The sequence below is a fragment of the Nelumbo lutea genome, chromosome 1, assembly GCF_056320005.1.
Source record: "Nelumbo lutea isolate HS-2025 chromosome 1, American lotus-T2T, whole genome shotgun sequence".
Classification (NCBI taxonomy): Eukaryota; Viridiplantae; Streptophyta; class Magnoliopsida; order Proteales; family Nelumbonaceae; genus Nelumbo; species Nelumbo lutea.
Window position 1 is genome coordinate 165,515,823 of NC_142684.1, and position 23,413 is coordinate 165,539,235.

General features: G+C 38.1%; 1 non-coding gene across 1 annotated transcript; it reads left to right on the top strand.

The window, feature by feature from the left end:
* The first annotated feature begins 16,292 nt into the window (after window positions 1-16,292).
* Window positions 16,293-16,399, top strand: LOC148878915 (small nucleolar RNA R71). The gene has a single exon (XR_016106276.1). It is a non-coding gene; the product is annotated as a small nucleolar RNA R71 (small nucleolar RNA).
* The last annotated feature ends 7,014 nt before the right edge of the window (window positions 16,400-23,413 follow it).

A 23,413-nucleotide genomic window follows, 5' to 3' on the forward strand; every position in this document is an offset into this window, starting at 1 on the left:
AGTAGCCTGCAAAACAGAGGGTAATGGTCTCTTATTAGAAATCGACAACATAATATAATGAGCATTACCTTGTCCTTCTTGACTGTCCTCCAAAGAGTTCAGAACCTTCTTAACTTCCTCATCCAAGTTATCTTTCAAAATTCTTCCAGGGTAAAGGAGAGGAAGTTTAATAGCATGTAAACTCAGTTTAGGTGTACTCTCTATGATTTTCTTTTGCAGATCAGCCACATCCATGTCCTTATCATCCTTTTGGGTCTCACCTATTGTCTTCCCGCTTCATAAAGCTATGGCATTTACTTGTTCTTTTGCATTCTTCACCGTATTGCTGGGCAGCCGTTCCTCTTTTCTTTCCAACAACATATGCACAATCTGCCCCACTTGAACTTCTAAGTTCTTAATCGATGCTTCATGGCTTTGGAACCTTGCTTCAGTGGCATTAATGAACTTAGAGATCATTTCCTCCAGATTGTTCTTTTTTTCTTGTGGGGGCGGCTGTGGTTCAAAATCCATGGGTGCCTTTTGTTGATTGCTACCCCATGAAAAGTTTGGGTGATTCCTCCGCCCTAGGTTGTATGTATTGGAGTATGGGTTGAAGTTTGACCTACTAGCATGAGAGATAAAATTAGTATTCTCATGGGAAATAAAAAGACTATTTAATTGACAATCATAATTAGTATGTCCTATTTGACCACATAAATCGCATGAGATGCTATATGGTGTATTCATGGCTGCAATACTAAAATTATCCAGTCTCTTATTTAGGTTGACAATTTGTGCAGATAGGGATGCAAAGGAATCAATGTGGTGTACTCCCCTATGATTGGTTCAATCATTGCTCCACTGGTAACTGTTTGACACCATCTCCTCTATTAGGTCATAGGCTTCCTCTAGTGTTCTTCTCATGATAGTGCCACCTGTGGCTGCATCAATAATATATTGATTAGGGGGGGTAATGCAATTATAAAAGGTTTGATTTTGATTCCAAACTAGTATTCCACGGTGAGGATACTCCCTAAGCATCTCTTTAAATAATGAAGGGTTATTTCTATTTTAGGATCGAATTTTGCTAGTCCTTCTCTTCTACTATGTGTCATGCATTAATAAATCTGAACTAGCAAGAATTCGAACAAATAAACAAAAATAAAAATAATAACAGAAAGAAAAAGAAAATAAAAATAGAATTAAAAGGTCCAAATTAATCAAGGTTAACAAATCCCCGGCAACAGCACCAAAAACTTGATAACTATAAATATATAACCCTAGCAAGTGCACTAGTTATCAAGTAGTATAATAATATTGTTGCCACGGGGATTTAACAAAATAAGTATTAGAATTATAGTTTTTCCTAATTATTTGGAAATCAAAAATTAGGATTGAGCGAGAACTACTAAAAGTTAAATTGGAACAAAGAAAATAAAAATAAGGGTGATCACTAATCGAATATGCAAATGGTGAAATCACTAGGACTATTGGTCCACCTAACCAATGTAATGAATATTGATGGGTCTGATTATCCAAGACTAATTGTCATTCCCATAAGCTGAGATTTTTCCAGATTTATGTAATATTCTCTCTCGAGATATACTAAACCTATGCCCATCAAGTAACCCTTTGATCTCTCGAGTAGAGCTCTCAAGATGGAAGTGCATTAAGTCCAAAAAAACCATTAAATTTAGATGAATCATGATATATATCTCAATATACCATTCAATTAACACTATAAATTATTCTATCAATTATGTGAATTCCTTTCTCAATTCATTCACATAACCCAAATCAATTAAGAGGTGACCAAGCTCTTAATTGCAATAAGCACAATAATTCATAGATGATAAGAATAAAATTTGTCATATGTTTATCCCTCAATATTCAGTATTTTACACTTAATTGGTACCTAATTGGACTCATTACTCTTGTATTTTGATTCAGGGCAAGCATGAAGGCGATTGGAAGAAAGCAAGGCTAATCGGATGTTTTTGTATAGTTTTGGCACCGATTAGTGATATGGGCCTAACTCTCAACTCCAGACTCCGATTTGGATATTTCAAGAAGCACTAGAAAGATAAGGAAACGGCCCACAACTTTTATGTTTTAGGTTTTGGCAGAATCAGTCTGTATCGAAGAAGAACTCGGGTTCAAAGTTAGAGCAATTTCGCAGCAAGGCCCATTTCACAAGCTGAAGCCCATTTCGCAGAGAGTCTTGAAGCAAGCCCGAATTGTTAAAGAAGCCCAGTTCGAATTCAAGATCCAAGAGTCCCATTAGAATAGAAGTTGAATGTAATCTCAATAAAAGAGTTTTACTAGATTTAAATTCTGAAATTGTAATCCTATAAAGATAAGAGATAAGAGTTAGATAGGATAAGTTCAAATTAGACTAGGACTTTCCAGTTTGAGGATAATCTCCTTATGGGAGTTGAAGAGCAGCCCTCTCCCCAAATCTATATAAAGGGGGGCAGACCAGCACCCAAAGCATCAATTCCTCCAAGAGAGCTTCAGTCTTCAAAGAGGGAAATCAGCAACCAAGGAGGAAGAAGCAAGAGTTCGCCCCCCTTTCTCATCTAGAAGCTACGTTTTTATCATGAAGTGTCTATAAGTTTTTATTTCTGGTTGAAGGGTTAGGGAAGCCTTCATTCTGTAATATTGTGAGATCTAATTGATTTTTATTTTGGTTCATTGTTTATGGGTATTCATATGTTTTCTGCTAATTAACTGTGAGGATTATTTTTGTTGATTAAGCAAGAAGGGCCCCTTGCTCATTCAATGGAAATAATTTATGGCCGATTGAACCTCTAGTTTCGTATATGATTGGTAGGTTCGATCATGGTGGCAACTAACATAAATTGATTGCAAAAAAATTTTTTGATCTATGTTAGAAAAATATATGACCTGGTTTAAACGATCCGAGCTTGTGAGATCGCTGACCAGAATTGGGTCTCTCCCCTCTTAATGCTATTAATAGGTTAAATCCTAAGAGCTTGTTTAGGACTGCCTATTAATAAGGAAAGCAATCAAAGAGCTTGTTTTGGTTGTCTAATAATAAGAGTATAGGCTGACTGTTAGAGCTTGTTAATAGCTATAACCAATTTATTCATAAATATATGAATCTATCTTTGCATCAATGATCAATGCTACGAATCAAAGCTGAACTTGTACCTTCAACCGGAAGCCATCTTCCATTAATTCAATCTTTGTTTTTTGTTATTTTCTCCTATTTTCTTATTTTCATTAACTTTACAACCCCTCTTAATCCTTCTACTTGGAAATAAATCCACCCAATCCCTGTGGAGAATGACCTTGCTCATCACTATCTGCAAATTATTAACCCAGAGCAAGAATATTTATCTTTGGTTGGGTTCGGCACCCACCAATAGACTATATGGAAATCACAATCTTGGATAAATCAAGAAGATAAAAATATATTCATTAACATGGTTAGGCTTTTCATAGCCCTAGCAAGAAACAAATCAATTCATGATGGAAGAATTAAAACAAACAAAGGGGAAGAAAGAACTCTTGAATTCGCCAATGGTGCTGAGATCTCCTCTTTTTACTGCCACCTTTTTCTTGAAGTTTCTTGAATTCTTGAACTTTTCTTGAACCCTTCTTGACTGATTGTTCTTTGCTTTTTGATTCAAATCTAAAATTGAGTGATTCAGTGATGCCTAATGCTGGTCCGCCCCCTCTTTTATATGACTTAAATGGGAGGGGGTGGTCTCCTACTTCCTCTTGGAGTTGATCTTTACTAGAATAGAAAGTCCTATCTTAATTCTAATCTTATATTTTTATCTAATGAATTCGATCCTCTTACCTCTCTAAGATTATATCAAGAATTTAGATCTGGATGGCTCTTCTCAGTTTCTTGTTCTTGGATTCGTATTAGACTTCCTCTGCAAATTGGGCTTCAGACAGGCTTTTCTACAAGTTGCACTTCAGCTGCAGATTGGGCTTTCCTATGACTTTACCGCAACTTTGGGCCTGGATTTAACTTCGATACAGGCCGAATCTGCGAAAGCCTAACACATGAAAGTTTTGGCTTTTTCTCTTATCTTTCTACTAGATCTTGAATCAGCTCATTTGGAGTTCAGATACGTGATTTAGACCCAGATTATTGAACAATGTTGAAACTGTGACACATCATCCGATTTGTCTTTTTTTGCTCCTGATGCCTTCTTTCATGCCCTGAACAGAAAAATGAGTCCATTTAAATGCTAATTTGGTATAAAAGACATAATAATTGAGGATAAAAAATATGATAAATTCTACTCTCATCAAATCCCCCACACTTAAATTCTTACCCATACTCAGGCAAGACGAAACTCAAGCAAGAAATAAAGCTAGAAAAAACTAATTTGCCTACCGATTTTTAAGCTCAACTCTCCTTCTATTTCTCCACAAATATTCTAGGTTAACTATTGCAAACCATTAAAGGGGAGGGGGTGGTCTTCTACTTCCTCATGAAGTTAATCTTTGCAAGAATAGAAAGTTCTATCCTAATTCTAATCTTATCTTTTTAACTAATGAATTCAATCCTCTTATCTCTGTAAGATTACATCAAAAATTTAGATCTGGAAGGACTCTTCTTAGTTTCTTGTTCTTGGATTTGTATTAGACCTCCTCTTCGAATTGGGCTTCAGCCAGGCTTTTCTACAAGTTGGGTATCAACTGTGGATTGGACTTTCCGGTGAATTTGCCACAAATTCGGGCCCGTGTTTTACTTCGATGTAGGCCGAATCTGCGAAAGCCTAAAAGATGAACTTTTTCTCTTGTCTTTCTAGTGGATCTTGAATCATCCCATTCGGAGCTCGGATACGCGAGTTAGACACATATTACTGAATGATGGCAAAACTATGAAAAATCATCTGATTTGTGTTTCTTTGCTCCTGATGCCTTCTTTCTTGCCCTGAACAGAAATATGAGTCCAATTAGATGCTAATTTGGTATAAAAGACAAAAAATTGGGGATAAAAATATGATAAATTCTACTCTCATCAAATCCCTCACACTTAAATTCTTGCCCGTACTCAGGCAAGATAAAACTCAAGTAAAAAATAAAGCAAGAAAAAACTAAATTTCCTACCGATTTTTAAACTCAAATCTCCTTCCTCTTTCTCCAAAAATATTCTAGGTTAACTATTGCAAACCATTAAATCAACAAAACCAAGTTATACTCAACTCATCTATCAGCCAATCCAATTCTTCCTACTGCAAACCAGGTAGTAAATCAGGGAAAACCTCTCTCTTTCTTTTTCTTTTACTTTTTTTTTTTGGAGTGACTGAATTTTATGCTCTGCCTCACTTTTGGATCACTCGGCCAGAAGGTGCATTTTATGCTCCTTCCTACTGTTGAATTTGCTGGATAGTTGTGCATTTCATGCTCCATTCTACTTTTAAATTGCTTGGTTGGTAGGTGCATTTTATGCTCCAACCTACCATTGAATTACTTGGTTGGTCGGTGCATTTTATGCTCCATCTTATCAATTGTAGCAATGGTAAAACAACTACCCCATTTACTTAAACCTGAATTTAGGACTAGCTTAACTGGAAATGGCTTTAGATAAGTCACGTACCCCTTGATCGTACCTCATTACAAGGTTCACAACAGTTTTCCTAGAACATTGTTTCAATTGATTTCAAAAGAGTTGAGGTTTTGATTTTTTTTTGTATGAATAAAAAAAATGACCTAAATCCAAAAAATTCTAACCTCAATCCAAAATCCTAAATCCTAAATTCCCTCCCCCACACTTAAAACTTACATTGTCCCCAATGCGAGGTTAAATGTAAAGAAAGGGCAGCAAAACTAAACTAGAAATGTAAAAAAGAAAAAGGAAAAAAAAATAGACTTCCATATCATGAATCAGATCCTCTAACTCTCATGGTTTCAGCTTTCGGTGTGCTCCCCTTCCATCCATTATGGGTGGGTTTAAATATGGAACATGGGCCTGCAAAACAGAGGGTAACAGTCTCTTAATAGAAATCAACAACATAATATAATGAGCATTACCTTGTCCTTCTTGACTGTCCACCAAATAGTTCAGAACCATCTTAACTTCCTCATCCAAGTTATCTTTCAAAATTCTTTTTGGGTAAGGGAGAGGAAGTTTAATAGCATCTAAACTCAGTTTAGGTGTACTCCCTATGATCTTCTTTTGCAGATCGGCCACATCCACTTCCTTATCATCCTTCTGGGTCTCACCAATTGTCTTCCCGCTTCCTAACGCTATGGCATTTACTTGTTCTTTTGGATTTTTCTCCGTATTGCTAGGCAGCCATTCCTCTTTTCTTTCCAACAACATATGCACAATCTGTCCCATTTGAACTTCTAAGTTCTTAATTGATGCTTCATGGCTTTGGAACCTCGCTTCAGTGGCATTGATGAACTTAGAGATCATTTCCTTCAGATTGTTCTTTTTTTCTTGTGAGGGCGGCTATGGTTGAAAACCCATGGGTGCCTTTTGCTGATTGTTACGCCATGAAAAGTTTGGGAGATTCCGCTGCCCTAGGTTGTATGTATTGGAGTATGGGTTGAAGTTTGACCTGCCAGCATGAGAGGTAAAATTAGTATTCTCATGGGAAATAAAAGGATTATGTAGTTGACAATCAGAATTAGTATGTCTTATTTGACCATATAAATCGCATGAGATGCTTGATGGTGTATTCATGGCTGCAATACTAAAATTATCCAATCTCTTATTTAGGATGGCAATATGTGCATATAGGGATGCAAAGGAATCAATGTGGTGTACTCCCCTCTGATTGGTTCGATAATTGCTCCATTGATAGTTGTTTGACACCATCTCCTCTATTAGGTCATAGGCTTCCTGTGGTGTTCTTCTCATGATAGTGCCACCTACGGCTGCATCAATAATAGATTGATTAGGGGGGGTAATGCCATTATAAAAGGTCTGCTTTTGATACCAAACTGGTATTCAGTGGTGAGGATACTCCCTAAGCATCTCTTTAAATAAAGAAGGGTTCTTTCTATTTCAGGATCGAATCTTGCTAGTCCCTTCTCTTCTAGTGTGTGTCATGCACTAATAAATCTGAACCAACAAGAATTCGAACAAATAAACAAAAATATAAAGAAAATAAAAACAGAAATAAAAGGTCCAAATTAATCAAGGTTAACAAATTCTAATATTATTTTAGGATTAAATCCCCGGCAACGGCACCAAAAACTTGATAGCTATAAATATATAACCCTAGCAAGTTTACTAGTTATCAAGTAGTATAATAATATCGTTCCCACGGGGATTTAACAAAATAAGTATTAGAATCATAGTTTTTCCTAATTATTTGAACAATAAAAATTCAGGATTGAGCAAGAACTACTGAAAATAAAATTGGAACAAAGAAAATAAAAATAAGGGTGATCACAAATCGAATATTCAAATGGTGAAATCACTAGGACTTTTGGTCTAACTAACCAATGTAAAGGATATTGATGGGTTTGATTATCCAAGACTAATTGTCTTTTCCATAAGTCCAATGCAAATGGTGAAATCACTAGGACTTAATGCACGCCCTCAAGATGGACGTGCATTAAGTCCAAAAAAATCATTAAATTATGATGAATCATGTATATATATCTCTATATACTATTCAATTCACACTTTGAATTATTCTATCAATTATGTGAATTCTTTTCTCAATTCATTCACATAACCCAAATTAATTAAGAGGTGACCAAGCTCTTAATTGCAATAAGCACAATAATTCATAGACTATATGGAAATCACAATCTTGGATAAATCAAGAAGATAAAAATATATTCATTAGCAGGGTTAGGCTTTTCATAGCCCTAGCAAGAAACAAATCCATTCATGATGGAAGAATTAAAGCAAACAAAGGGAAGAAAGATCTCTTGAATTCGCTAATGGTGCTGAGATCTCCTCTTTTTGTCGCCACCTTTTTCAAGAAGTTTCTTGAATTCTTGAACTTTTCTTGAACCATTCTTGACTGATTGCTCTTTGCTTTTTGATTCAAATCAGAAATTGAGTGATTCAGTGATGCCTAATTCTGGTCGACCCCCTCTTTTATATAACTTAAATGGGATGGGGTGGTCTCCTACTTCCTCTTGAAGTTGTTATTCATTAGAATAAAAAGTCCTATCTTAATTCTAATCTTATCTTTTTATCTAATGAATTCGATTCTCTTATCTTTCTAAGATTACATCAAGAATTTAGATTTGGATGGATCTTCTTAGTTTCTTGTTCTTGGATTCGTATTAGACCTATTCTGTGAATTGGGCTTCAGCTAGGCTTTTCTACAAGTTGGGCTTCAGCTGCGGATTGGGCTTTCCTATAACTTTACTGCGACTTCAGGCCTAGGTTTGACTTCGATGCAGGATGAATCTGTGAAAGCCTAAAACATGAAAGTTTTGGATTTTTCTCTTATCTTTCTAGTTGATTTTGAATCAGCTCATTCAGAGTTCAGATACGCGAGTTAGACCCAGATTATTGAACGATGTCGAAACTGTGAAACATCATCCGATTTGTCTTTTTTTGCTCCTGATGCCTTCTTTCATGCGCTGAACAGAAATATGAGTCCAATTAAATGCTAATTTGGTATAAAAGACATAATAATTGGGGATAAAAATATGATAAATTCTACTCTCATCAAATCCCCCACACATAAATTCTTGCCCGTACTCGGGCAAGACAAAACTCAAGCAAGAAAAAACTAATTTGCCAACCAATTTTTAAGCTCAACTATCCTTCTATTTCTCCACAAATATTCTAGGTTAATTATTGCAAACCATTAAATCAACACCACCAAGTTATACTCAACTCATCTATCAGCCAATCCAATTCTTGCTACTACAAACCCGGTAGTAAATCAGGGAAAACCTCTCTTTCATTTTCTTTTACTTTTTTTTTTTGGAGTGAGTGCATTTTATGCTCTACCTCACTTTTGGATCACTCAGCGAGTAGGTGCATTTTATGCTCCGTTTTATTGTTGAATTTGCTGTATAGTAGGTGCATTTTATGCTCCATTCTACTATTGAATTTCTTGGTTGGTAGTTGCATTTTATGCTCCATACTACCATTGAATTACTTGGTTGGTAGGTGCATTTTATCCTCCATCCTACCAATTGTAGCAATGGTAAAACAACTACCCCATTTACTTAAACCTGAATTTAGGACTAGCTTAACTGGAAATGGCTTTAGATAAGTCACATACCCCTTGATCGTACCTCATTACTAGGTTCACAAAAGTTTTCCTAGAACATTGTTTCAATTGATTTCAAAAGAGTTGATGTTTTGATTTTTTTTATATGAATGAAAAAAAATGACCTAAATCCAAAAAATTCTAACCTAAATCCAAAATCCAAAATCCTAAATTCCCTCCCTAACACTTCAAACTTGCATTGTCCCCAATGTGAGGTTAAATGTAAAGAAATGGCAGCAAAACTAAACTAGAAATGTAAAAAAGAAAAAGGAAAAAAAAAAACAAACTACCCTATCATGAATCAGGTCCTCTAACTCTCGTGGTTTCAGCTTTCGGTGTGCTCCCCTTCCATCCATCATGGGTGGGTTTAAATATGGAACAGGGGCCTACAAAACAAAGGGTAACAGCCTCTTATTAGAAATCGATAACATAATATAATGAGCATTACCTCGTCCTTCTTGACTGTCCTCCAAATAGTTCAGAATTTTCTTAACTTCCTCGTCCAAGTTAGATTGCTGAACTGAAATTTTACAAGCTGAAATACATCAAGGAAGAATGGAAGAAAGGGAAAGAAGAAAGAAAATATAACAAAGAAATAGAATTCAAATTAAAGGAGAATGAAACTACAATTGAGTTATTATATATGATCTTTGAATCACAAACCCCCAATTTCGAACTCACCTTCTCTTCTAGATTGCTTGCCTTGAACTTCCTTCAACCCTTCTTCTTCTTTTTCCTTGCGCTTAACCTTCTTCTATTCTCTCCTCTCAAAGTGGCCAAACCTCTAAGAGTGGGAGAGCCTTCATCTCTAGCAATTGAACACCTCTCTCCCTTCCTAGAGGCCTCCTTATATAGTTTTTCAAAGGGGCTCTTGCCCCTTCTTGAAGCCTCTAGAATGGGGTGTATTACACCCCTTTCTTAAACTTTCCAGAGCTCTCTTGAAAGCCTCCTAAGGGCTGCTATTTGGGCTGCACTTAGGCTCTCTCTTAGCACATGATAGCTATACATTGAGCTGCTCTTTTGGGCTGAGAATGGGCCTTCCTTGCTGGGCCGAATTCTATTCTTAGCTAGGCTTTCTTTTCTTGGGTTTTTTCAAGGAATCCACTTGATTTTCTTGGGCCGAAGTGCTCTCTCTTGCTTCCACAACCGGGCTGGGTTGAATTTGGTCTTTTTGAACCTTCTTTTCTTGCCTTTTTTCTTCATTTTCTTGGATTAATTACCCCTAAAACTTATTCTTAGCATTAAGCTAAATTAAGGCAAAAATTAATAAAACCGACATAAAAATCCATGCTAAAGTCCTAAAAAATTATAGATAAATTGTAGGTTCATCAAATACCCCCACACTTATGCTTTTGCTTGTCCTCAAGCAAAGACATCAGCCATAAACTGAACATTCCCCCCCTTTTATTCTCACCATTTACCTGGTGAATTTTTTTAAGATAGAAATGCATTGAGTAGTCGGGGAACTTTTGTAAGTGCTCAGCTCTTATTCTTGTAAATTATCATTTAACATAAGTATAAGATCCAAGGAAAGGAGAATATGAATTTCATCATAGTCTAGCCTTCACTCCTAATTCATATATAAATCAGCTCCTTAGTTGTCAAGGTTAATAATCAAATTTCACTACGTTTCACATCTGTAACTAAATCTCAATGAGAGTTCAACTTTAGAGTGCCCCTTTGAACCTCAGTTGTCACCACAATTACTTATTTCTAAGGGTGAGTGCATCTTATGCTCCATCTCATCATTTTCTTCTTCTTTTTTTTCGGTGTGAGTGCATTTTATGCTCCATTTCACACACTTTTCTCTCTCTCTTTTTTTTTTTGGTGTTAGTGCATCTTATGCTTCATCTCACATTGGTCACTTACTTGAGGTAGGTGAATAGAATCATGTTCTGAGCTGCTAGTTTTACTATTCAGCTCAAAATAGCAGAGTCAATTTGGGCTTTTCTTTGCAATTATTGAACCTCAAGAATCAGTACTTTAGATCTACACTAGCTCTTTTGACCATTAACCATGAAATCAAGGGCTTCCATACACATGAAGATAGTTAGGGCTAGTTATGTTGAAAGGCATATTCAGCTCCCCTTTTCTCATGCATATATTAAATTGGGTCATTCACAAGAATAAAAACTTAACAGGTACATCAGTCTCCCTCAACTTATTGAATTCCTTCTTAAAAAATCATCAAATAGATAGTAATGAATTGAGGAGTTCCAGCCTTTTTTTTTTTTGTTATGTCATTGCCTACATATGTGTGTTGGGGTGAATGAGGTGCATGGTTTCAGCCCCCATACCCTAGCCTCGGGCTCACTCCCCCACACTTAAGATGAACATTATCCTCAATGTTCATAGTGTTAGGGAATCACACTTGCTAGAGCAAACTGAAGAAAAGGATGAACTAAGTCCTTAAAGAATTGGAATTTTGAGAAAAAGAACTTTATTTTACTAACTAATATTCTAAAAAGATAAATGACAAAAAGATGCCTTAACCTGTTCATGAGCAAGCATAAAAGATTATTGGTTATCAAGATAAACAGTGGATGGAGGGAGTACAGTACCGCCCATTAAATATGGTTTTAGGCGCTGACCATTTACTTTAAACGTGCCCTAAACCAGGTGGGTGAGTTCTATAGCCCCATGGGGAAAAACTTGTGAAATGGTAAAGGGTCCAGACCACCTGGATCTCAGCTTACCTGGAAACAAGCGGAGATGGGAATTATATAACAATACATGTTGGCCTACATAAAAGTCCCGTCTCAGCAAGTTCTTATCATGCCAGTTTTTTATTCTTTCTTTATAAACTTTGGCATTCTCATAGGCGGCAAGTCTGAATTCATCCAATTCATTCAATTGCAACCGCCTTTTAGCCCCTGTGGCCTTGTGTTCTAATTTAACTGGTAAATGGCATGCTTTACCAAAGACCAATTTGTAGGGGGACATGCCAATGGGTGTCTTAAATGCAGTTCTTTATGCCCATAATGCATCATCTAATTTGATTGACCAATCTTTTCTGGTAGATGCTACGGTCTTTTCCAAAATTCTTTTGAGTTCCCTATTAGCCAACTCCACTTAGCCACTAGTTTGAGGGTGATAAGGGAAGCTAATTTATGTGTAATTCCATATTTCTGCATTAACCTCTCAAATTGGCTATTGCAGAAGTGAGTTCCCCTATTACTAATTATAGCTCACGAAGTGCCAAATCGGGAGAATAGCTTCTTTAGGAAGTGTACCACCCTTCTTGAGTCATTTGTGGGTAAAGCCATGGCTTCTACCCATTTGGATACATAGTCAACTGCAACGAGGATGTACTTATTTCCAAAAGAATTCGGGAAAGGTTCCATGAAATCTATACCCCAAACATCAAAGATTCACATATCAAAATATTGGAAAGGGGCATTTCATTCCGTCGGGAAATATTTCCCGATCTTTGGCATTTGTCACATGTGGGCACATACCTATGGGCATCTTTGAAAAGTGTGGGCCAATAAAAACCTGATTGCAAAACCTTGGCTGCAGTGCGACTAGCTCCAAAATGTCCTCCTGCTTCTTTATCATGGCAAAATTGGAGTACCGACTCCATCTCCTCCTCAGGGACACATCTCCTTATGATCTGATCTACACACAATTTATACAAAAAGGGTTCCTCCCACAGATAGTATTTTACATCAGAAAGGAATTTCTTTTTCTGTTGATATGAAAGGTTAGGAGGAAGGACTTGTGCAGCTAGATAATTAGCAAAATCAGCATACCAAGGATATGAGTATTTCTGTATTGAGTACAACTACTCATCCAGAAATTCTTCTCGAATGTTGTTGGTTATCTCCTCTTTTGAGCTTACCTTGTCTATCTGGGAGAGATGGTCAGCTGCCAGGTTTGCAACACCCTTCATGTCTCTAATCTCAATGTCAAACTCTTGCAATAAAATGATCCACCTTATCAGTCTTGGTTTTGAGTTTTGCTTGGTAAGCAAGTGCTTTAATGCCGAGTGATCTATGTAGACAACAACCTTGGATAATATCAGATATGAACAAAACTTGTCAAGTGCAAATATTACTAGTAGCAACTCCTTTTCTATGGTGGTGTAATTGAGTTGGGGTCTAGTCAAGGTTTTGCTAGCATAGTAAATTGGCTGAAAATGGTTGTTCATTCTTTGTCCTAAAATAGCTCCTATAACAGAATCACTCGCATCACACATTAATTCAAATGGGAGGGTCCAATCTGGTGCTACCATGATAGGTGCATAGATCAATTTGTCTTTCAAGATGTTGAAAGCATGAAGGCATTCAGTTGAAAATTCAAAAGTCACTTCTTTTTCAAGCAAGGTAGATAATGGCTTGGCAATTTTTGAGAAATCCTTAATAAACCTCCTATAGAATCCGACATGTCCTAAGAAACTTCTCAATGAACTAACAAATGATGGGGGTGGCAGTTTTTCAATTGCCTCCACCTTGGCCTTGTCGACTTCTATACCTCTTTGAGAGATCTTGTGTCCAAGCACTATGCCTTCTTGCACCATAAAATGACATTTCTCCCAATTCAACACAAGATGTGTTTCTTTGCATCTAGTAATCACCTGTTCCAAATTATTCAAACATGCATCAAACGAAGAGCCAAAAAATAAAAAATCATCCATAAAGATCTCAATAAATTTTTCAACCATATCAGAAAATATAGACATCATACATCGCTGAAAGGTTACTAGGCATTGCATAATCCAAAGGGCATCCTTCGGTATGCAAAGGTTCCATATGGGCAAGTAAAAGTGGTATTTTCTTGATCATCTGGTACAATTGGTATCTAGTTATACCCTGAATATCCATCCAAGAAACAATAATACTTATGCCCGACTAGCCTCTCCAACATTTGGTCCATAAATGGGAAAGGGAAATGGTCCTTCCGGGTGGCTTCATTTAGTTTTCTATAGTCAATACACACACGCTATCCGGTGATGGTTCTAATAGGGTTGAGTTCATTTTTCTCATTTGGAACAACAGTCATACCCCCTTTCTTGGGCACAACTTTCACAGGGCTTACCCAAGAACTATCAGAAATAGGATAAATGATCCCAGCATCTAACAACTTAATTATTTCAGCCTTTACCACTTCTTTCATGTTGGGGTTCAGGCGCCTTTGGGGCTGAACGGAAGGCTTGTTGTCCTCTTCCATCAAAATTCTGTGAGTGCAGATTGATGGACTAATGCCTTTGATATCTTCTACCTTCCAAGCTATAGCATTTTTGTGTTCCCGCAGCACTCTTAATAATTTTTCTCTTTGTAAGGGATTCAGTGCTGCAGAAATTATCACGGGGAAATCTGATGGTTCCTCAAGAAAAGCATACTCTAAATGGGATGGTAATTGCTTCAGTTCAAGGGTGGGGGGTTCTTGGGGTGATGGCTTACCTGATGGTCCAGGCAATTTTCCTAAGTTCTCTAATTTAAGAAATCCCTTTCCCTTCAATTGAGGCTTATCATTCAGGTATGCTATCATGAGGTTTATTTCTTCATTTTCTCCTTCTTCAAGTTCTCCCTACTGGAGGCAGAGTTCAAGAGGATCAGTTATTCTACTTACCTGGAAGCATTCATCAATTGTCAATTCAATGTCATCAATCATAAAACAAGAATCATCACTAGAGGGTGCATGTTTCATAGCATCAGACATTTTAAAAATTATCTCCTCATCTTGTATCCTAAGGCTGAGTTGTCCTTGTTGGACATCAATCATTGCTTTCCCAGTAGCCAGGAAAGTTCTCCCTAGGATAAGCAGGACCTCCACATCTTCTTGCATGTCTAACACAATGAAATCAACTGGAAAAATGAATTTGTCAACTTTAACTAACACATTTTCTATGATCCCCCTAGGATGTCTAATGGATCTATCAGCCAATTGTAATGCCACTCTAGTGGGTTGGGTTCATTCAACCCTAATTTCTTAAAGATAGAATATGGCATTAAATTTATGCTAGCTCCCATGTTACATAAAGCTTTTTCAAATTTTAAACTGCCAATGGTACAAGGAATAGTGAAACTCCCTGGATCTTTGAGTTTCTGAGGCAGCTTATTCAGAAGGATAGCAGAACATTCCTCATTTAAAGCAATTGTAGCCACATCTCCCAGTTTCCTTTTGTTTGCCAATAATTTCTTCAAAAACCTTGCATAGTGTGGCATCTGGGCTAAAGCATCAGCAAAAGGAATATTAATATGTAAACTTTTAAATATTTCAAGAAACTTACCAAATTCCTTTTCCAATTTTTGTTGCTTCAGCCTATTAGGGAATGGAACTTGTGGCTACTGGTGCATCCCTTGTTGTGCTTCTGGTTGTTCAGTCTTTTGTTGTCCGGTCCCAAGGCTTGTTTCTACCTTGGGTTCACCTCAATTCTTCTTTTCTTCCTCGGGCAACTCTTTTCCATTCCTTAAGTTAATAGCTTGCACCTGCTCTCATGGATTCACTTCAGTGTTGCTTGGAAGAGTTCCCGACAGTCTGGAAGAGATTAATTGTGCCAATTGCCCCACTTGGTTTTCTAGGTTTTTGATTGAGGCTTCCTGGTTCTGGAACCTGGTTTCTGCACCTACTATAAATTTTGTCATCAGTTCCTCCAAATTGGACTTTGGTTCAGGCTGATGATAAGTCTAGTGGAATGGCTTGGAAGTATGCTGATTTGGCCAGGACTGGTTTGAATGTCCCCTCCATCCTGGATGAAAAGTATGGTGACTCTGATAACCCTGTTGTCTTGACGAATTGTTGACATAGTCAACTTGTTTAGTAGATGGCCTAAACTGATTGCCAACTTGGCATTCAGTACTGATGTGGCCTCCCCCACACAATTCACAATTAAGAGGCTGCACATGCATGGCAGCTATCTGCATTTCATCTATTTTCTTATTGAGTGCTCCTATTTGTGCAGATAGTGTCGTATAAGTATCAACATTATGCAAGCCATGCTGCTTCCTAGTTTGAGTTCTTTCAGAATGCCATTGATAGTTGTTGGCTGCCGTTTCCTCAATATGTGCATGGGCAACCTCTGGAGTTTTATTATTTATGGACCCTCCAGCTGCAGCATCTAATATGGTCTTATTTGAGTTAGTAAGACCATTATAGAAAGTCTGCACTTGCAGCCAAATGGGGAGGCCATAGTGAGGAACTCTCCTTAACAACTCCTTGTATCGTTCCCATGACTCGTTTAAAGATTCCCCCTCTTGCTGAAAAAAAGTAGTGATGTCATTCCTCATTTTAGCAGTTTTAGAAGGGAGAAAATATTTAGAGAGAAAACGGCTGGCCATTTCATCCCACGTAGCTATTGATCCTGCCGGTAATGAATTCAGCCATGCTTTAGCTTTATCCTTCAAAGAAAATGGGAATAACCTCAACCTAATGGCATCATCACTTACCCCATTGTGTTTGAAGGTGTCACAAATTCTAAAAAGTTAGAAATGTGTGCATTGGGATCTTCGTGGGCCAATCCACAGAATTGCACCATGTTTTGAATCATTTGTATGATGGTAGGTTTGATCTCAAAGTTGTTAGTAGCAATATTGGGCCTGATAATGTTGGAGGCAGCTCCAGTGAGAGTGGGTTTGGCATAGTCCATCATAGTCCTCTGCTCAGCCATTTCTTGAGCCTCTTGAGCTTCTTGAGCTTCTTGCTGGACTTGTTTGGCTGCTCTTAGTCGAACACAGAGAGTTCTTTCAATCTCTGGGTCATAGAGGATTTCCTCCAGCTAAACTCTGCTTGTCAGAAACTGTGAAAGTCAAGGCAATAAACGAGCCAATATTCACAAAATAACTAACCTTATTACAACTGAAAATGTGTAGTGAAGTATTGGAATATACAAACCTACATCCTAAAACAAATAAATGCAGTTAACTAAAAGCAGATCAACATCTCATTCAAGGTTCCTTTATCTACATCCATCATTTGCAACATCTGAATTCAGATCCAATTTAGTTGAGTTCAGATCTGCAAGTCTTTGGTATTGTTAGTCCAGAGAAAATTAACAAATAATAATTCAGATCTGAGCTGTATATCTCATACACACTCATTGGTATACACTGCAAAATACATCCATTAAGGTTGGAATCAAATCTGTGATGCTTTAGGGCTGATATCAAATCTTATCTAAAAAATATATTAAAAGGACCTGAAATAAACTAAAACCAGTCCTGAGTTAGGCTTGGTTTAAGGATTTTAAGCTCTACAATTGAAGCCCAAACCTGTATAGCTGATGCATATCAAACACTTGCTAAGACCTGAAAATCGGGTCTGCAATGTTTGGTATTGTTAATTGCTGCAATTCAGATCTGATGTTAGTAGTTTTACAGAACAAAACTCAGTCCAAAGATATTTCAGATCAGATCTCATATCAAACCACCTGCACTTCATATCTGTAACTTTATTAGAAAACAGAGTTGGCCAACAAAAACTTTAAATTTAGAAATGGACATCCAAGCCTGAGTGGCTCATGTTCAGTGATTGCAGAAACCTGAAATCAGGTCTGCAATGTTTATACTGTAAGCAGCCTGGATTCAGATCTGAATGCCAGTATATTACAATCTAAAATATGAAACTCTTTTTGGACCTTTCAGGCCTTACAAACTTCAGTCCTAATCTAATCCAAACATCAATTCAGATCGGGTGCAAGAGATTTAAATGATAATAAAACATCAAGTTCAAAGAAATTTCAGATCATGTACTCATACTGCCTCAGATTCTCATGCATTTCAGATCTGATTTTACCATTCATGGCTTATATTTTCATCAATGAGGCAAGTCTGATGCATCAAATTGTGAATTGGGTGTTGTTACTACCCGAATTCACATCAGAATAGAGTGGGTTCAGGTCTGAGTTCATCTGAACTCAGATCTGAACCCAAATGCATTCAGACCTGCAACCAGTTGAGCTTAGATTTGAGTTCAAATCTAAGGTTCAGATCTGAAGGCTCACATGTCATTCTTTCAAATATATTTCATTCCTTGCTACCCTTTGATTCTTGAAGCAAATCTGATATCTCACATTGTGAATGGGGTGCCAAATTCACATCAGAATTGAGTACGTTCAGGTCTGAGTTCAAATGAACTCAGATCTGAACCTAGCAGATTTGCAACCAACTGAGCTCAGATCTGACCCCAAGTCTGAGTTCACATCAAATTTCTTTCATTCTTTGCTATAATTTCAGCCATGAAACAAGTCTGATGTATCAAAATATCAGTCATAATTGAGTAGGTTCAGGTCTGAGTTCAGATGAACTCAGATCTGAACCTAGCAGAATGCAGACCTGCACTCGGCTGAACTCAGATCTGAACTTCAGATTTGAGTTTCAGATTTGAAAGTCAGATTTGAAGTTCAGATCTGAAAGCTCTCATGCTATTCTTTCATTGTTTTTTTTTCTTTTCTTTTTCTATATATATGTATTTTTTTTAGAAAGGAAGAAAGCTAAAACAAAATACAGCAATGCAACCAAAATCTTTTTGGATGAGTGTAGCTCTGATTGCTGAATGCAATTCAGATCTGAACTCATTTTGAGATTTATAATTTTTTTTTTCCTTTTGGAGGTAATAGAATCACAAATAAGAGAAATCAGATCTACTTCAGCTACACTAAAACTAAAACAAAGGATGGAACAATCAAATATCAATAGAAGAACCATGGCTCCATCAATGCAGCCCTTGCATTCAAGGCTGAAAATGTAAGATAAAAATTTGAAAACCAGCCATGAATGCAATGCTAAAAACCAGATTAAGAATGATCAATCATTCCTAATATTGCTTCTATAAATCCTCGGCAACGGCGCCAAAAACTTGATGTGTGGCTCATTGTGATACTAGCAAGTGCACTAGCCGTTCAAGTAATAAAGTAGTGAGTGAAGTATCATTCCCACGAGGATTTAGGAAACAAGTATCAATACTAAATTGAGTACTTCTTATCTAATTAACAAATAAATCAAAACGTTAATGAAAGCTAAAAAAAATCCTAAATTAAAATCTATCTAAATCATTGGTCCAATTGCCTTCAAATCAGGTTAGAAGAGTAAGCAGTAAATGTCAATCTCAGAATTCAGCAATCTATCAATTTGGATCATTCGAATAAATCATATTTGAGCCTTGGTTTGGTGAAACCCTAAGGTCATGAACAGCCTCTCTCAACCGCATGTTCATCCTATGCATAAGTGACAATTCTTCTATCTCTAACAAGAATCTAATCCCCATGCATGCATTTCTTCAAACACTTCTAAGGCATCAATTCAAAACTGAATTGATCACCAACTGAATTGTGCAAGTTATCTCTAATCTTGCATCCAATTCAGTTCTTGAATAGTAGATCTGAATTCCTAGAGTCTCTCTCAAGCACTATAGGAATTCCAAGCTTTAAATCCATTCGACCAATCTCAAAATTGCAGATCTGAATTCTCTTTCAAGCAATTCAGATCTTGCAATCTCAGATCTAAGAATTCAGATCTGAGTTTTGAAGGTTAGTTGGCTGAATTAATCTACAATAACACCCTTATTCAAGAAACTCCAAATACAATTCATGACCATTCGAATGAATAAAAAAGAATTAGATTGCTAAACTGAAATTTTACAAGCTGAAATACATCAAGGAAGAGTGGAAGAAGGAGAAAGAAGAAAGAAAATATAACAAAGAAATAGAAATCAAATTAAAGGAGAATGAAACTACAATTGAGTTATTATAAATGATCTTTGAATCACAAACCCCCAATTTCGAACTCACCTTCTCTTCTAGCTTGCTTTCCTTGAACTTCCTTCAGTCCTTCTTCTTCTTTTTCCTTGTGCTTAACCTTCTTCTCTTCTCTTCTCTCAAGGTGGCCGAACCTCTAAGAGTGGGAGAGCCTTCCTCTCCAGCAATTGAACACCTCTCTCTCTTCCTAGAGGCCTCCTTATATAGTTTTTCAAGGGGGCTCTTGCCCCTTCTTGAAGCCTCTAGAATGGGGTGTATTACACCCCTTTCTTGAACTTTCTAGAGCTCTCTTGAAAGCCTCCTAAGGGCTGCTATTTGGGCTGCACTTAGGCTCTCTCTTAGCACATGATAGCTATACATTGAGCTGCTCTTTTGGGCTGAGAATGGGCCTTCCTTGCTGGGCCGAATTCTATTCTTAGCTAGGCTTTCTTTTCTTGGGTTTTTTCAAGGAATGTACTCGCTCTTCTTGGGCCGAAGTGCTCTCTCTTGCTTCCACAACCGGGCTGGGCCGAATTTGGTCTTTTTGAACCTTCTTTTCTTGCCTTTTTCCTTCATTTTCTTGGATTAATTACCCCTTAAACTTATTCTTAGCATTAAGCTAAATTAAGGCAAAAATTAATAAAACTGACATAAAAATCCATGCTAAAGTCCTCAAAAATTATAGATAAATTGTAGGTTCATCACCCACCCCTTTGCCTTCTCATAGATTCCTACAAGGGGAAGTGGGAAAGAGTCATTGACTTCACCGTGGCTTCATGAAGGAGCCGACAAGCAGTCACCCACGAGGAGGTAATCTACTAGGGAGGGATGGACCCTAAGAAGCTTGCCAGGTTGGCCTCAGCTCACTACGTGTGGTAAGTGGTTGCTTTTTTCCTTCATTTCCCTTCTTTTTCTTCTTTTTTCTTTTTTGGACTCGGCCTTTTGCTGGCAGGTGAACTTCGCCATCCATGCCATGGCCCTCTAGACTAACATTCACTCCAAGGACACCCTTACTTAGAGGTCAAACATGTAGAAGCTCTAGGGCGAGAATGACCAGGCCCGAGGTGAAATCCTCCAGGCTCGGAAGGGGAGTGAGGCTTAGGAGCTACTCATCTAGGACCAGGAAGAGCGGATCGCCGGCTGTCTGGGGAGAGTGCTTGCTACTGGGAGGAGTCATCAAGGGTGATAGCGGAGAGGGAGCTCCTTCACCAGCAGGTCCAAGACCTGGAGTCATAGGACTTAGAACTTTGATGCCATGGTGGAGGCAGAGCGAGCTAAGGCGGTGTGGGAGTTCAAGAACTCCTAGGAGTACCATGACCTCCAGGTGGAGTCGGGCTCGAGCTCCTACCATTTCAGATTCAAACTCTACCGATGGTTGCTCCAGAAGAAGTTCTCTGGGCTCAACTTGAGGGCATAATGATGAAGGGTCTGGATCCAGAGACGGCGGAACTGGCAGAGGAGGAGGAGCCTGACTCTCTAGAGGATGACGAGGACGTGGAGGCGGCGGAACCTTGAGGGTGGTTGCTACTCTTTTTTCTTTCCTCTGATTCTGGAATGATTGTTCCCGGGTGTCTAGACTCAGTTTTAAATATTTCTTTTTTGATGAACTCTCTTGGGTTGTTGGGCCCTGCTTTTTCTTTGCTTTTTTTTTTGTTTATAAGAACTAGTAGTTTTTGTTTTTTCCTGCTAAGTGTTGTGTACTCTTTAATTTTTGCCAAAGCAACTTTATCACTCGAGTTGTTAGAGCTACAGACCCGAAGTAGGGTCTTTCGGTAGTTGTTACCCCGACCTGTTCCCCAATACTTGGGGTAGTTCTTGAAAGAATGGTAGGATCCATCTAATGGATCCCATGAAGGTTGTGGAATGGGTGGGCGAATTTCAAAAATTTTCCTACCTTCTCCCAACTGGGAATCATATTCCCTAAATTTAGAATACAATATTCAAGGATCCTACTTGAACCATAATCAAACCAGATCTATACCAAAAGACAAATGGGAGGAATATACCTGATCCGGAGAAACACTATCTCCCAAAGTTGGTGTTCACGCCCAAAGAATGCTCCAAGATCCATTCCTGCTGAAGATGACACAGCTGTGGATGGAACAGAACCAGCAGGGTGCGTCCTACACACTGGATCCTTCGTAAGTATCCTCTGGAAGCACTAAACACTGAATCTATTTCAGTCTTTCTTGCAAGACTGATGTCAAGAACAAATTTCTTGACTTTCTTTTCTGCAAAGATCTAATCTTGCAAAGGAGATGGCGGCGGCAGGAGGAGAACTCTAAAGGCGAAAAGGCTGAACTGCCTTTTTTTTTTTTTCTTATTTGGAGTATGAGATCTAATCTCAATTCGCAGGAACCTTTCTTGCGATTTTTCTTGATTCAAAATCTGTTGTATTTCTCTCTTTCTTTTGTTAGGGTTTCTCCTCCTTTCTTCTTGATTAAGAAACCTCCTAATTACGAGTTATCCCAATCCAAATCAGTATTTGGATAGGGGATAATCTTAATCCTATCTGCAGATAAAGTTAGCTTACTCCTGATCTTATCAGGAGGTTACCAGATTCAAATCTAATTTGAATTTGGTCTCCAAGAGTGGATAAGGCTAAAGACCCAATCCTTTTACTAACATTAATCTTAGATTCGCCCTAAGGATGGGTGATCATATCAGTCCACCTCGAAATGGGCTTCTGGTCCATTAAGTGTTCAGTGTCTAATTACTTTCCAATCTGCTGCCCAGTTGGGCTTCTTTGTATGGCGTGGGACCCAAGCATTGATCTACACACCAGCCACATGGGTTCGGCCCAGCCTTTAATACAAGGCCCGGCCGAATTCACTGAAAAACTCAATGAACCCCTTGAGTCCATCATATGGACCCTATGGGCCCAACACTTACATTAAGTAGTCCTTGGGCCAAGCCATCTTATAAAAACCCAGGGAATGTGGGCAGGTGCAAGATTAACCCATCAGGTATTATCCTCAATGGTCTTACACTTAACCTCTCAGCCCTTAATGATCAAGCACTGCTCGACAAGAGAGGACCTCTCCCTCGGCTGCAAGGAACAGTGCCGCACTCTTCTCTCACTTGGATCCCGGGAATTAAAACCATTTGCAAACAATTTGAAACCGTACATATATATATATAAATATATTAATTTTGCAAAACAAAATTCCAACGATTGAAATCAACTGCCGGCAGTTTGGTTTCCATCAGAGAGAGTGCATTCCCGATCATTACTCTTTGTCCGACAAAGTGGCTGATTCTGTCACTATGATCACCCACTCGGATGAATTCTCAAACTGCCCCAACATACCTAGGTTTTGATCCCCGCTAAGGATCTCACTGATTGGCATATCAAAGGCAGCCTGATCCAACACCTAGTGAAGTGTCATAATCGAGTCTAGGGGTCAGGTGTAACTTTCCAGTTTTCCCCATCTATCTCCAAGGTCCAGGGCAATACTGGAAATCTGGTCCGGTTCAAGGATTCAAGTAATCCCATACTGCATGTGCCTCAGGTCTTACCATGGTGGCTGAGACAGGCCATCCCAACACTTGGTGGCACACCAGTATCAGCCTT